The 13289-nt window shown below is 36.4% G+C and overlaps 1 protein-coding gene across 4 annotated transcripts in view; it reads right to left on the bottom strand.

The window, feature by feature from the left end:
* The window catches only part of LOC134211102 (protein I'm not dead yet-like), a 79300-nt gene that overhangs the window by 47875 nt on the left and 18136 nt on the right, over positions 1-13289 (bottom strand). The window contains exon 1 of one of the 4 annotated variants that reach the window (XM_062687715.1): positions 8558-8716. The exons of 1 other annotated variant lie outside the window; for it this stretch is intronic. The gene's annotated coding sequence lies outside the window, so the exon portion shown is untranslated. Of the gene's footprint in view, positions 1-8257; positions 8414-8460; positions 8482-8557; positions 8717-13289 lie in introns of those variants that run through there. 2 more of the 4 variants (XM_062687717.1, XM_062687716.1) reach the window with 2 other exon arrangements.

The following is a 13289-nucleotide window of genomic DNA, read 5'->3' on the forward strand; positions in this document are numbered from 1 at the left end:
CATGCTGCAACGCAGCAAAGCTAAATCAATAAAAAATGACAGTTGTGCGCCGCCTCTGAATCGAGTGGTGTGCCCCTAACGCGAGCACTTTTGAACTTGGATTCCGTCGAAATGACTGTTTCTAAAATGGAGGATTTCAATGGGATTGTACAAACTCGTCTTATGACAAATGAAAAGTTGGTTACATATTAGAAAAGTCAAAAGAGGGAATAGATCACATTTTTTTTGCTGAAGCGTCAATTTGTCTGTAATTTGAATATACTATCGAGACCTTCATATGGGCTTTAGGATTTCATCCATCTCAAACGGGGTTATTGCAAGCTGAGAAGTGGCAAAATTGCGATAGTTTTGTAGAATTTGAAGAAAATCGATGCTGTACGAAAATTGGCGTCGTGTTCAACAGTTGAAGTTACTAAAAATATTCTTGTTTTTATGATAAATACCTCCGTTTACGTGATCACTTTGACCAAGTTTGCCTCATTTTTCTAAGTGTGACACGTAAAATAGCAGCTGTTCTATGCAAACAAATAAATAATCGATTTTTAATTTATTTGGATTGAATTTTACAAGCTAGCGCAGTTTAAATTAATTTCGCAGCATGTTCAATTTATGGTTGCGGTATTTGCATTTTCCAAATATGTGCATAAAAATACATTTAAAATTATAAAATATTTTTATCTGTGCTTGATTACTGCTAAAATATAAAATAAGGAACCAAAAGTTAACTTCATCATATGGGAGCTATAAGATGAACAATCCGAGAAGTTTTTCAACATAAGGCAAATATTTAAAAACAATTATGTCTCTCCCCCTCGGTCTTTGGCCTAGATATAATATTTTGAGAGGGCAACAAAAAAATCGAATAATTTAAAGGATTTTCAACACATTGTTTAACAAATCCGAGAAGTTTTTTTTTAATTTTTTATCATTTTATTATTTCTTTTTTTATTATTCCCTACCGCATTTGACCTTTCGGAGATCAATAGGGTAAAAAAAATCGAGGATACTCGCGCCAAAAAAATTGTTAGAACAAATAATTTCCAGTGAGAAACGTCCACATTTTAAATTCCGCCTAAAAGTTGTCACAGTGTGTCTAGTGTCACAATAAGTGAAGAAATGTGAAGTATCATGAGAAAACAAAAACCATTCGATTTTGGCAACATAAATGTGTTGCCAATATCGAAAGGGGTCTGTATTATTATGAGAGCCATGTTATGAAAAATCTGAAAAGTAGAAAATAAATACATCAAATAACCTTGTGAACGTATTACACAATAACTGATTCCATGTTCAGCCGAACGACATCCTGCGAATTTTATTTGAATGGTAATCGGATTCCATCGAACGGAAAATCCATGCCTTCCCCACAGCTGATTCAGTGCGGTCTCCATTTATCCAAATCGACAGTTTTTTTTTCGCGCTCTTTCTCATTTGAACCCGATAAAAAACCTTCTCTGCATAGTACATGAACTACGTGATCAAAATCAGGCAGTGGTTTAATGCTGGTAAAAGGCAGGCACACGTCAGTAAAGTTAGGGGCATACAGTCCAAAGTGTTCGGTTAATCATTGTGGGTATTTTCATCCAGTTAAAACTGTTTTCAGTAACAAATAAAAATTATTGAATAACGATAATTCGCCGAACAGCTTATTCTGGTTTTAAATTTTGCCTCCAACTCGATTAAGTAGTCCCCTTAGTAATAATGTATTATTGTTATCGAAACTCCTCTATTGATAAATTGATGCCACACCCCCTCGTAGTGACTGAATCGTATCGACAACGAGTCAACATCTAAACGATGAATGCAATTTCGTCGGCAGAGCTGAGTGTAGATTGCCATTTGTACGAAAGTAATGAAGACATAACATCGTTTCCCGAACCAATATTAATTGGTCTTCCTATGCTGGCGTGACACTTTTGATTGTTTTTTTTTGACATTTTTTTTGTTTTGGTCAACATTCGGAGCAACACAATTTCTCAAACCCTGGTACGGTTGCGGAACAAACATTGAGGTTGTTCCCGTGTAAGGAGTTGATTGGAATGGTCATAGGATCAATTAGTGGTAATGGTTATTTGCATTCTTTATGCGTTGGGTATTTTAATGTCATGGAGAGAAGGTCGTACAATGTTAAACTAGTTGCTCTTGTTAATGATGACAAGACGGATTCTGTTGTGTAAGACCTGATCGGATAGTAAGCTTGTGACTTATTTTAAATTGGACTATCCTCCAAAGTGTCAAAAAAATGGTTCACGAAATTTTTCCAAACTTCTCAGCATTCCGAAACAAAAATGGAAAAGATTGTCTCAAATCTTCCTGCATTGAAAAATATCAAAACCCATAGAATAGGACAAGCAATAAATCACAATTCTCCAATTTCCAAGAATTCGATAATTGATTTGACCGGCATTGTAACTGTAAAACACAATAAATGCAACCCAGCAATGTAGCCGTTCCACTGCATCAGTCACACTGATTATTATCAACTAGTCAACAGCCAATCAATGGAGGGGTCACTGAAACGAGCTACCGAGCTGCGTTTTGTCGTGCTGGAGAGTCAGAACAAGAATCCCTTACACATCACTTCGTATCAACTAGCGTGAATGCCCTCGGTGGATTGTTCGCTCTTCTTCTTCGACTTCAGCGCGAACCTCTTGACTGATGCGCGCGCGATGGTTTGTATCCGATGTTCTCATTATGAGCTTAATTGTTCTCGCGACTACTGGACATACCACCGCCCATCGAAGTGCAGCGTGCATTAACCGAAGCATACCAACCCGCTTGCAATTCGCTGTCTTCCGAAGGAGAACGCGTTTGGGGCGCAAGAAGCGAACGATTTTATTTCAGTGGACCCAATATGAATCCAAAGCCATTCGAACCGTTTTATTTTGATAGACCGAAATAAATCTAGCAGAGTCACAGTGAGTCGTAAGCCAAAGTTTATCGCCACCACATGGCACAGCTTGTCGACCTGCCCGACGTCTACAACAGCTGATACAGAGCAAAATCCTCTGATGATGTCTTTCGAATCTGTAGGTAGGAATGAATCGGCGGATTCCGGGATTTTATTAACGAAAGTGATTTAGCAATAATATCAGCATCAGCAACGTTGTATTGACGCACTGCGGTGCATCGACTATGGACACATACATCTTGATATTTTTCATTGCCAGTCGTGGGTTCATGTTTGCAATATGTATATTGTTTCCCATGTATGCAATGCATCGAGAGGAAGTGGAATTGATTACCAAGCTAGCAAGTTTGGAGTTCATTGAATTGCCAATTCCCTTAAGCAGTAGGTAAATGTGAAGCTCGATTGTTTAATTTCTATAATCTTCAAGCACTAAGTGGTTAATTCTTGGTTCGGAATTATTCGAGAAAACTCAAAAGTAGGAATATCACGAGCAACATGAGCCATTCCGTACGTTGTGGAACGGCATCTTTGCTGCCGTAATCCGAAAAGGTGACGTATACGCCATTTTCCAAAAATGATTAACGAGTTAGTAACGTTAACGAGTAGTACTCATAGAGCTCTTTAACAGAAAAATTGAAAACATGCATGTTGTAAAATGGCTGTTACGTCACTTTTCCAGATTACGGTAGTTTGGGCATCTAGATGTCAGTTGTTTTTTATCAAATCTCTTGATACTTCTTGATACTTTCTTCTTCTTTCTGGGTGCTCGTATAGAGCCGTAGTGATAGCATTACCTTTCTCGATTCTCTCACAGCAGAATCTTTTGAATGTCACAGTGGTCTACATTTGTGATCCATAGATACTGAGATGCTCAAGGAGCCATAAGGCCTTCAGAATAATCGGGAAAGTAAAGAAGTAAACCTTGGAGTAAGCCACATTTGCTGGAACTTGCTAGTTTTCTCCATTTTGTTTGAGTTTGGATCAATGGATCCATTCGGTTATCTACTCACAGAACCCATACAGAAAACGCTTTGTACATAATTAAGAATTTTGTTAAGTTCAATCCAGATGTTCTAGGTTTTCTAAATCGCTGAACGATTTGTTCAGATAAATCCATCTGACCATGTTAAAATAGGTTCCTAGAGCTTCTTGGTATGATTTAGATTTTGGATATGTTCGTTCCAGATGTCTGAAGTTCTCCAAGTCGTTCAGTCAAGATTACTTAAGTTCTCCACATTGCTCCTAAGATTCAAACTTATTGATATACTGCGACAATCAATACAAACACTATGCCAATTGTACTCCATCATGGTCTAAGACTCTCTTGGTGTAGTTCAGACTTTTTCATCCTACTCAGACTGAACATTTCCTTAGTTCGTCGTCAATCGTGTTTTGTACGTCAGGAAGATAGTTCGCGCAATCCGTCAGAATTTGTTCTGTTTGGTGTGGTTGAAATAAAAATTAATTAATTCACGCTCGTGTTTTTTTGCAGCAAGCAAATAGTTCACGCGGTCCGAAGTGCGCGTTTTATCGTGTTTTGAACAGCACATAGAACGATCGCGCGATCATCCGAAATGTTTTGTTCTCCTTTGTGCGGCCGGTATGTAAATTAATCGTGGTAGAACATTTTAAAAGCGTATAACTTTATCCCATCCTATAGATCGCATCGCTTACCGAAGTAAATCTAGATAAAGTATCTTTTGTAACTAACACAATACCCTATCCCAGGACAATCGTGAAGATGCAGAGGTATTCTCGATCTCTAGCAGCAACGAGAATCGGACAAACAATCCTTCCCTTCCTATCTGACCGTAAGGACGTGTCCAGCTCCGTTATTGACTGAAAATATATGAGCTTTCGGAATGTAAGCATCATGAATCTGACACCAAGCCCATTCATTTTGTTCTCTGTACAATTCTGCAAGTTCTGGTCAATCACAGAAAGCAACTACGAATTGTACGGTCATGCTTATCTCAAACAAAAGTTTTCCTCATTAAGTAGTTCCAAAATTCATGAACTCCTAAATGTCTAAATTTCGAATTTCTTCATATTGGCATTATTGGTAGTTCCAACGCGCCGAGATGGAAATATTGGGTCACCATTAAAATCTAAAGTCTGGAGGTCGAAAACACAACTAATTTGCTTTTCTGCTCTCTGATGCATTCAACCCATTTCCCTAACATTCTAAATCGTTTAAACGGTTACCCATACTGTCACTTTGGATGATGAATTCTGTATTCTAAAAATTCCAAAAACATAAAATCAACAATTTCTGAATACATTAAATTCATAATTTCCTAATGTCCTAGATTCCAGAATTCTTAATCCCTAAATTCATTTATTTCAAAACTCCTGAACTCTTAACTCCTGAATTATTATATTCTTTAATAACTAAACTCTCAAGTTCCTAAATTGAGGGCGTCAAACGCAAAGGGGTGTAAGTGACAAAAAGTTAGTTTTGAGAAAATTGAGTGCAAAGTTTTTTAATATTTTTTCGCTTCATACAAATTGTATAGAAGTTAAAAAAAATACAAATTTTCTGTGAATTTTCACATTTTTCATAAACATCGTACAAACTATATCAACATATTGGAGCAAAGCTCTAGATCCAAAGCATTTTTTGCTGTAGTCATGTCAATTTTGACCAAAATGTCACTTATACCCCTCTGCTTCTAACTCCCTCAATTATCAAATTCCTGAATTTCTACAATCCATAGCTCCTGAAATCCTAGATACCAAAATACCTGAATGCATAAATTTCTAAATTCTTAAATTCCCAACACTCATGAATTCCTTAGTTCCAGAATCCTAAAATCACTAAATCCCCAAAATTCCTTGATTCCCAAATTCATAAATTGCTAAATTTAAAAATATCTAAATTTCCCAACTCCAGAATTCCTAAATTCTTGAAATTCGAAATTCCGTAATTCCAAAACTCTTGAACTCTTGACCCCATAAAGTCATGAATGAAAACGCCTGAGCCTACCAAATAAACGAACTTGAAAAAAAGTCATGAATTCCCCTGTTCTGAAATTCTTAAGTTCCTTAGGACCTAAATTCCTCAGTTCTGAAATTGTTGAGTTCCTTAATTCAAAATTCTTGAAATCTTTAATTCTCAAATTTTATAATTCCAGAATCATAAATCTTAAATTCATTATTTCCTAAATTCATAAATTCCTGAATTCTCAAATTCCCGAGCTTCTAAATGACCAAATATCTGCTGAATTCTGAAATTCATATGTTCCTTAATTTTTGAATTCCTAAATTCCTAAATTCTTGAATTCCTAAGTTCTCAGTTTCACAAATTCTTGTATTCCCATGAACTGAAATCTACGAATTCCCAAATTCCTAATTTCCTGAATGCTACATTTTTCCCAAATGCCTACATTTTTCAATTCCAAAATGTATAAATTCCTAAATTCCAGATCTCCTACATTCCCTAATTTCTGTTTTTCTAAATTTTAAAATCCCAAATTCTTGACATCCTATATACCCAAATTCCTGAATTCGGAATCCATATATGTTTAAGTTTCTTCATTTCTAAATTCCTAAATCCATAAATTCATAAATTTCTCAATTTCTGTATTTTTGTAATTCTAAATTTATGAATCTCCGACTTTCTAAATTACTAAATTCCAAAATTCCTGGATTTCATAAATTCATTAATTCCTCCACATCCACAAAGTCCGTCCCGCTCCTAGGGGGGGGGGGGGGTTCCGAGCAGCGTGACGACTCTTACAAAAATTTTAGAGTTTTAATACAAAAAGTGTGACGAAAGTGGGTTGAAAATCACCGATTTTTGCGTGACGTATTTTATGGATATTTCCTAACTCCTAAATTTTCTAATTTCTAAATTCTTAGATTTCTAAGTTCTTAATTTCCCGAGTTCTTGAAATTTTCAAAACGAAATTTATTGATGTTCTTGAATTCCCATATTCTTGCATATATTAATAGCAGAATTGCAAGGTTCTAAATTTACAAACTCTCAAATCACCAAATTCCTGAATTCCAAAATTCTTAAATTAAAAAAAAATAAATTCTTAAATTCTTAAATTCGTAAATTCCTAAGTTCTTGAATTCCCAAATTCGTAAAACCTAAATTCCTAAATTCTAAATTCACAAATCGTCAAATTCCTAAATTTTCTAATTTCTAAATTCTTGGATTTTTATGTTCTTGAATTCCCAAATTATTAAAATTCGTGATACCTGAATTCCTAAATTTAACACTCACAAATTCTCAAAATCCTTAACTTCTTAGCTTCTAAAATTCCTGAAGTTCCTAAAATTCCTAAATTCCTAAAAACCTAAAAATCTCAATTTCCTCAATTAATGAGTTCTTGAAATCCTAAATTCCTGAACTGCTGAATTCCTATATTCCTAAATTCGAGCATTCCTGATAATTTTAGTTTCCAGAATTACCATATTTCTATATTTCTCAAATCCAGAGTTTTCTTTATTTCGAAATCTTGAATTTCGATATTTCAACATAACCAATCGTCTTTTGAACCCATTCGAAATCAAACAGCATTAAGTCAAAAAATGTAATGCAATAAAAACTCTCTTTTTCAAGAAGTTTTCGAAGGTTTGCCAAAAAAACTCTTTTATTAGCTTTAAATTCCGTTGAATGCAGTTTCATATTTTTGCCAAGAATAATTGCATATCGAAGAATTTCTGCTAAAAGTATTTGAATAAGAGTCCCTAACAGAATCAACTGATTGAGTCGATCCGGCACTTAATTTGCACTAGTTGAATATTTCATATAGCCTAAACAGTTGTTGTTGTTGTAGGAGGACATCGCAAACGTGATCTATAACGATGTGAGAAATGCTGAAACACTGGTTTATTAACCGTTCGATTGTCATCATCATGCATATATGCGGAATATATCGCAAACAATAAATATTTTGCTTGTCAAGAATAAATTGCGCTGCACTGGGATCACATTTGCATTACGTAAGATACATTGGTTTATCATATTTCGCTGATATGACGTATTTCCTTTTGACAGTTTCATACAATGAACGGACGAGCCAGCATTTGTTTTGAGTCAGAACCGTAGCAGCGAAATCGCCGCAAAATGCTTTCAAAGTCAGCGGGTCAAAACAAGAGCCGCCCGCTCAGTTCGGCGTTGCTGTTCACTTTGGTAGACAAATTTATTTTTAAACTTTTACTGGTTTTCACTCGATTTTACCCCCGTCTCACTTTCTCATCGTTCGAGCATTAAGGTTGGATTAACTCCACTTTCGTTCCTCACTGGCTTGTACTTTATACGCAAAGACCTTTCGGTCAATATTCCATCTGCATTAGACTGCTAGTTCACTTGTGCAAATATTTAACTTCACTCACATTGTCGAATCTTGTGCAACCAGTTTCAGAACGAAATTCGGTCAGAATACATTAGCGTTTCGCGGGTTCACGACTTATGCAGCACCAATCGGATATAGCACCGTCTTTCACGACACTGACTGTGGCCCTAAGCTGAACGGTATTTAACACCCCCCCAAAGAAGCCGAGTAAAAGAGATCAAAATGCTCCCATATCGTACTCACTAACGATCGACCACACGATCACGCTCTCTCTCGTGCTGCGATCACTGATCCAGATCCAACAATTTCATTCAATTCTAGGAGGAAAATTTTCACGCACCTTTTTATCGCTCGTCGGACACCGGACACTGTTGCCCGTCTAGTGCCCCTCTACGGTTAAGCAAAGAGCGCAGCACACTGACAGACGCGCGGCCGCTCAACTGTATTATCGCATCGGGACTGAACGGCAGGAAAGTTTCGATTTCGAACCTGACTTCTTGTCAATATCGGCAGTAGTGTGACGAGCAGTTTACGTACATGCGATTACAGTCAGTAGTGCCATACACACGCGCCTATCTCGAGGCGCGCCTTCCAGGCGGGGCAGTCGCTGTTCTAAGTCGGTTCATAGTCAATTCCCAGCAGCAGATAGACTTCTCGACTGAATTTTGTATAGGAGTGTGGCGGGAGCGATTTAGGTGTGGTGGAGTTTACCACATTGCAGTGCTGCGCATATGCATCTCGCTGTGATTCTATGCGGTAGGAATCAGCGAAGAACTCAAGCATGATTATCGAAGTGAGTATGTTTGAGCGAGAGACAATCTTTGTTTACATTGCCAGAGGGCCGTGGGGAAAATGCAAAAGAAAATGCCAAATAATGTCAGTTACAAAATATAGGTACTTTTCACGCATAACAAATGCTCAAAAATCAGTCTAGATAGATAATTGGCTCTTTTAATGGAATGTCTTCACCTGTCATAAGACGAGTTTAGTTACTATTCCATTTAATTTCACCACGTTGTAATCTTTATAGATACGCATTTCAATCTCATCTGTAAGGCCATCTTCAGTGTATCATACTTGACTCGCTATTGACATAAATATGAAGCATTATGTTAAAAAACACAAACCTTGATCTGATACCTATCTTAATGTGTGCATTCGTGTTACACTAGTTTGTGATTTATTTTTGTTTTTTTACTGGTAAATGCAAATGGCAATATCGAATAGATAAATTTTACTATTTCAAGACATATTACCATTGAGTCGAAATTTTATTTTTGATACCATGAATGTGCCAAAGTTAAAAGATAAATAACCAAATCAAATCTACTTGATAACAGTTAATTACTAATAAATTTGTAATTGATTTGTTTTTAAAATATTCAAAGTTGTCATTAAAACATGTTTTCTAAAAAAAATCTACTGTTATGTTTTACCATTGAAATATTATTGCTTACAAGTATACGTGCACAATTGTTATCCTAATATTTTGTCTTTCTCGAATAATATTAATTAGCGTATACTTAAGTATTCATAGCTTTTTTTAATCATGTCTTTTTCAAATGTTATGCTTCAAACTTCATCACGCTTCGAATAATTTATGCTCAATTTGCATCGAACAATACCGTTCGCCACGCAGATAACATTATCCAGTGCATCGGATCACAGCTGATGCGTACACGATTGAATGTGAGTTAATCTATGCGTGTAAACCACATGTTCGCTACCTTCTCATATGCTACAGATAGGTACTCTCACTGAGAGAGAACCGGCAAAATTGCATATCATTGTCAACGCTAGAGTAGACACTTACACAACGGCTTTTGTGGAACGTGGGGTACAACAGGTGATGGATCGATGAGACAACAAACAATTTATTTAATTTAGAAAAGGGTTCTAATAATGTGAACTTGTGATACTAACATTTCATAAGTAGGTTTCACATTCGAAGTCGAAAGAAAATAATCCGTTTTCACTAAAGTTAACCCGTATGTAGATGTGTGCGCCGCCGCTGACAGTTTTTGGCACGCCGCAGACATCGGCGCGCCACCGTTTTAAGTTTTCCACGCCACTGATCTATAATTTTCCACGCCGATTCAAATTTTAAGAAATCCGCAACATTTTATGTGGAAATTCCAAAGATTCAGTGGAATTTTCGTATAATTTACTGATTGTAATCAACACCACATAGAAACTCCCGAAAACTTTTTGTGAAGATACCAATGATTTCCATGAAAATTCCATGCCATTTCCTGTTAAAATTTGTATGAAAAACAAGCAATGGGTAATGTTTTCAACATAACCGCGAGTAGACGTAGGAATTGTATGCACGTAACGTATTTAAATTTAACTTATAACTTTTGAATTTATGGGGTTTGTTTATGGGTATTGATATTTGAAACGACAACTTCCATGCTGTGTAGAATTATTAGCAATTTGTTTATTCAAAACTTCTGTAAATAAAACTAATAATTAAATACATAATTAGAATTGCTTTGTTTCTACTCAAGCAAATGTAGGGCATTTATAGATATCTTATTGATGATACATAGTATTTGAAGTTTAAAAATTCTATTTATAAAATTTTCAGACTTGAGCAAAATGTGCTATATTAGGGGAACTGTACCGTTTTACAAACAAAGAAATACAGCACCAATTTTGTTGCTTTTTTTTGCTAACATGCGAGCTTACTGCTGAAAAAAATCACAACAATCAGAAACAAGTCAAGGAGCAGTAACCCTACTAAAATAGAGGAGGTACTGCTAATACGTCAACGAAAAATCATTCAATGTTTTGATTCCAAACTCCGAGTCAAGTTTAATAATATAATTTCTCAAAAATGAAAAACAAAGAATAAGATAAAGTTTATTTAAATATTCTTCTGGAAATTATTTTTTGCGGACTTTTTCAAAACATTTACATGTCATACAGCGAAATTTTCTAATCTAAAATGGATATTAACACTATTGCTGATTGTGCATCTTTAATTGCTAATGCCTTCTGCAAATAAATGAAAGTAATTTTTTAATCAAATTTTTATTTTCATCAGTGTAGTTGATTTGTTTTGCTGGGGAATCAGAACCATGTTTTAATGTACCAAGCACAACTTAACATATGGTCAGTCATATGACATGACTCGTACCCATCCCGGGATCATATGGATTATGAAACCAATCACCTGGATGAGCAGACCACATCTCTCAAATTTTATTTTCTTCATCCACCACCGCTGCCCTCGCTACCTCAGCCATCATCGGCCTCTAGCCGTGAACTCCGAGCGATGCGATGGGCGATTGCATAAGCATATGCGGTATTTCGAAAATTTCGTTTCAGGTGGTTTAAATCGAAATTCCGCGGAATTTCGCGGAGTTTGAGCACGGCGAAATTTGTCTTCTTGATTTCATTTCGAAAAATTACTAAAATTTCGCCAGAAAAAAACTAGCTTTTATCGAAATTTAACAGAATTCCGCGGAATTTCGAAACAAATTTAAACTTAAACCAGACTTCATATTATCAAAAATTTTGGCTGCGCCGCTGAACAAAATCTTAAAAGTGTTTTCAAAACTTTAGATTATACAAATTTTCTATTAACGCTTACTACATAACCCCATTCTCAGTTGACAAATACGTATGCAGTTTTCTTCTATAAAACGTCTTCAGTGAAACACTGATTCAAATTTAAATTTGGTGATATTTTTTTTTACTATTTGCACAATATGAATGGGGAATCGATCGTGGGACGGCAGCTAGTCCGGGAGAACGCGAAGTGAAAAAAATCTACCTCGAGTAGCAGAAATTTGTTTAACTAGTGTGCAATCGATCGTGTTGATGCTGATCACGCCAGCTAGTGTTGGAGAACGCGAAGTGATAAAACTAAAGTCTGCATCGAAGAGCACAACATTATTTAATGCGGAATCGATAGTGTTGTAAAAGTTTATTAAACGAAGCACATTGATCTTGCGTTAGATTGATTTGCAACACAGTTTTCGTCTTCTTGTTTTCAAAATAACTTCGTTTACAATAAATAGTTATTTATTTATTTATCTTTATCTTCAGTATTAACTGTGCAGACTGGTTTTGAATACCGTTCTGCTAAAATTAAAATCGAACCAATCAATGTCGTTGAGGAGATTGAAGCAACATTCAAGCGGATGATTTTGCCCAAACATTGTGAAGTGTCAGACAGGCTGAAAGAGCTGACGTTGGCGGAACATGAAAGTTAACTTGCTGCAAGAGCTCAGAACAGTCCACGTGGTTGTTTATAATGTCAAATCCAGAAGCCCTCTGCAAATCTCCACATCGTTGTCAAAGGGTTTCAAGTCGAATCAGTTGGCATCGCTCTTCGTAGTGCGGTAACCTCAAAGGATTATACCACGGCAATTGCCTGAGGGCAAAACGAACGAAACTGCGTTGGACCCTTTCAATTCGCGTCATCTGGATTTCGTGATAGGGCGCCCACATCTGCACAGCATATTCGAGTACACTCCGCACGAGGCAGCAATACAGGCTTTTCAGGGAGTAAACGTCATCAAAATTTGTAGCGTTCCGGCGCATGAAGTCTAGTACGGCGAAAGTCTTGGCAGTAACTCGTTGCAATATGTTTATTAAAATTCGGCTTGCAGTCAAACGTAACTCCCAGGTCTTTCATGGAGCTCACACTTTTCAGCTCTTTTCCGCATGACGAGTAACAAAAGTTTATCTGCGCTCTGCATCTGGTAAAACTAAAAAAATTAACATTTCGTCGCATTTATCTCCATACCATTTAAACAACACCAGTTGGCTATGACATCTAGATCTTGTTGCAGCGCAAGGCAATCGGTCAATGGTCGAATAATTCGAAATATTTTCAAATCATCGGCGTACATGAGACGATGAGATCGAAGTTTACAGCATAAGTCGTTCACGAAAATGATAAAAAATCAGTGGCCCTAGGTGACTGCCTTGTGGCACTCCGGATGGCGTAGGATATGTATTGGATGAGACAGTGCCTAAATTAACGAAGGATGGCCTACCAATCAGGTAAGAACGCAGCCAAGTGACAATCCAGCAGGAAAACCCAAACGTTCTAATTT

This window comes from Armigeres subalbatus, chromosome 2 (genome assembly GCF_024139115.2).
Source record: "Armigeres subalbatus isolate Guangzhou_Male chromosome 2, GZ_Asu_2, whole genome shotgun sequence".
NCBI classification, from domain to species: Eukaryota; Metazoa; Arthropoda; class Insecta; order Diptera; family Culicidae; genus Armigeres; species Armigeres subalbatus.